Genomic DNA, 2,998 nt, shown 5'->3' with positions numbered 1-2,998 from the left:
AGCCCGCAGGCCGACGTTCCACTGAGCCAAACCGGTCAGGGCTCTAGGCATTTTGGTATGGATTTTGTGGTTTCAGTGATAGACTTTTAGTGTTCTTTCTATTCTACACGAATCGGTGGGTCTTAGCATTTTGTAAGGTCACTGGTCCTTTAGTGAAGTGATGGCAACTCTGTAGAAGATGTGCATATGTGTGCACAGGTACTTACACTTTACCCCAGCTGTGGGAGCATGGACTGCCTGAGGTCCATCTAGATTAACAACCCCTGTTTGAGACTTTCAAATTGATAACTTAATGAGTTTGATCTATATTGGATCTTTTATAATTACGTTTTGGGTTCAGATGTTTTAAAATGGTACTTTAATTTGTGTTTGGGATTGTTCCTAAAAACACAGGGGGAAAAAATCTTTTAACATGATTTTGATGTTTTAATTTGCAGACAGGAGTATGACCAAGGGGGCGGGGGCAAAAATGGAACAATATGTAATACCCTTTGTAATACTTTAAGCAATAAAAAAAAATCTTTATTGTTGAAAAAAAAAAGTGTTTAAGAATAAGTAAAATGCCACCATTCCTACTCACACACAATTTCCATTACTTTTTCTTCATAGCATTTACTACTGCCTGAAATTACACTGACTGGTTTATTTGTATATTGTCTGTGCTCCCTAGTCGTAAACTCCATGAAAGCAGCAACTTTTATCTGGTTTGTCCACTGTTTTAATTCTCAATTCCTAAAACAGTACCTGGTGCATATTAGGGTGCTTGATAAATATTAGATTAAAACATGTGAATTAATTAACAAACACTTATCAGAGATGTTCTAGAGGTGATGCACGCTTTTAACGGCAGAAAGGTGGACTACATAGTATCTAAACTAGTATATTCTATATATAAGTGACAAGCTAGTCTTGACACTAATGAACTATGGTCCGTTTGCAAAAGAAGATCTCAATATAGCAATGGCATGTGAAAAGCCACTTAACAGAAAAGAGTAATAAAAATGGAGATCATTGATCAAAGTTTAGAAGGGACAGAGACAGATAACTGGGGAGGCTATTCTCTGGTAAATGGGGAGCAAGTTTGCAGCAGGATTTGATCTTGGGAACTTCGAGACTATACAGAAAAAAAAGCGACGAGCTTATGCGCGCTCAATGGGTGCCTACACGTTTGTCCCGATGAACGCGGCCTCCCGCGTAGGGAAACCCCACGCCCACCGAAAGGCACTGCTTAAGTGGCCAGAAGATGCTCAGCATTCAAACTCCTCCTGGGTTCCCGTGGCAGCTTCCCTTTCAACCCTACATCTTCCTGGCTGACTCCCACAAACATTCTCTAGGCAATTTTCCAACCGTGTGGAGTCCGTGGAGGGGGTGGGGAAAGTATTGGTTAAAATGCTGTCTCCCAGGAAACCTAAGCGACCAGCAATCAGTTTCCCCCGACACTATATCTCGCGATGCTAAAGAACGGGACTTGGTGTCAGTCACCTGGTGGCCCCTAACCCAGCGATGGAGAGTCACGCGCCACCGCGGGCCTGGCAGACAGGACGCCTGAGATCCAAACCTCGTGCCCGTGGGCGTCAGAGAAGAGTCGCCGCCGCCTCGGCGAGTCCCGGAAGCTCGTACAGTTCTACGGTGTCTCGGCGGCTCTCAACGTGGTCTGTCGACTACCGGGTCGCGGCGAACGGAGGGAAGCAGGAGGACCTGTCGAAGGAGTCATCGCGAGAATTGCGCTCATGGAACCCTCCAATCAGGAGTCCGGAAAGGCCATGATGTCACCGGAGAGCGGAAGTCATTGTGGGGATTTGGTTAGACTTGGACTTTCAGGAATGCGCGGTAGCTGCCCTCCGGCGCTGGTGACTAGCCTAGCGGGTTGGAATCTGCCCACCTCAGTCCTCGGAGGGCAGCTTAGACTGTGGTCCGCCCCCCACATCCCAATGGTGGGAAACACCTTTTCCTCCACGCAGACAGTCGACCTTATCCCACTCGGCTTGTTCAGCGCAGAGAGGAGGAGAAAACTGCCTCCGCCACTCGGGAACGAGGAGCCTAACAATGTAAAAGCCTGCAAGAATGGGTAGGGGGTGGGGCGGGCTTTGAACTGCAGCCACAATAGGAATCTTGAATTTTGACGAAAATGAGAAATATTGAATGAGCTAACGTACGCCAACGTGTATTGATTCATTCAGCAAATAGATAAGTGCTATTGTCGGAGCGTTGCCAGACGCTAGCCTTGAAAGTTACCCACTATTTAGAATGCATAGTTTACACGGACCTTTAAAAGGGGCCCTAAGAGCTGGGATGGGGGAAAGATCTGGCATAGACGCTAATGCTTTGTTCAAATGCAATTAATTTGCAAAACAACTGAGAAACATTACAGTTCCCCAAACCTTTAGTCACCTCGATGATCTTAAGTTTTTATTATTACTTTTCTGAGTTTTATGTCACCTCGCTTGTTTTTCTTTGTAGATTTGCCACATTTGTACGTATCACTATAGAAAACCTTATTTTATTTGATTTTGAGCTTTTTGCATGGAATCGTTTTCTCTGGGACTTGACTTCCTTCAGAATTGCTTTTGGCATTCATCCACATAAAAGCAAGTCTGTATTTCTTTCATTTGCTGTTATCTAGTATTCCGTTGCTTAATATACCACATTCATGTTTTCATTCCTCTCCTTTGGAGATTTGGATTGTTGATGAATGTGTGCAGAACTTTCTTTTTCAACATTTTTTCATAACATTTTTTTTTACCAGGACAGATAGTAAGAAATACATTGATCCTATGAACCAGGAGGTCAAGGTTAGATTACCCGTCAGGCACGTGCCTGGGTTATGGGCTCAGGCCCTAGTAGACAACATTTTTTTATAACATTTTTTTTTACCAGGACAGATAGTAAGAAATACATTGATCCTATGAACCAGGAGGTCAAGGTTAGATTACCCGTCAGGCACGTGCCTGGGTTATGGGCTCAGGCCCTACTAGGGGGTATGTAGGATGCAGCCAGT

The 2,998-nt window shown here is 44.5% G+C and overlaps 1 protein-coding gene across 1 annotated transcript in view; it reads right to left on the bottom strand.

Annotated features, from left to right (window-relative positions):
- The window catches only part of THADA (thyroid adenoma associated), a 306,833-nt gene extending 304,082 nt beyond the window's left edge, over nucleotides 1-2,751 (bottom strand). The window contains exon 1 of the mRNA XM_006778691.2: nucleotides 1,483-2,751. The gene's annotated coding sequence lies outside the window, so the exon portion shown is untranslated. The remainder of the gene's footprint in view (nucleotides 1-1,482) is intronic.
- Nucleotides 2,752-2,998: the final 247 nt, after the last annotated feature.

Source organism: Myotis davidii, unplaced genomic scaffold, assembly GCF_000327345.1.
Source record: "Myotis davidii unplaced genomic scaffold, ASM32734v1 scaffold6, whole genome shotgun sequence".
NCBI classification, from domain to species: Eukaryota; Metazoa; Chordata; class Mammalia; order Chiroptera; family Vespertilionidae; genus Myotis; species Myotis davidii.
The sequence above is the reverse complement of the archived record's forward strand: the minus strand, read 5'-3'. Positions and strand labels throughout refer to the sequence as shown.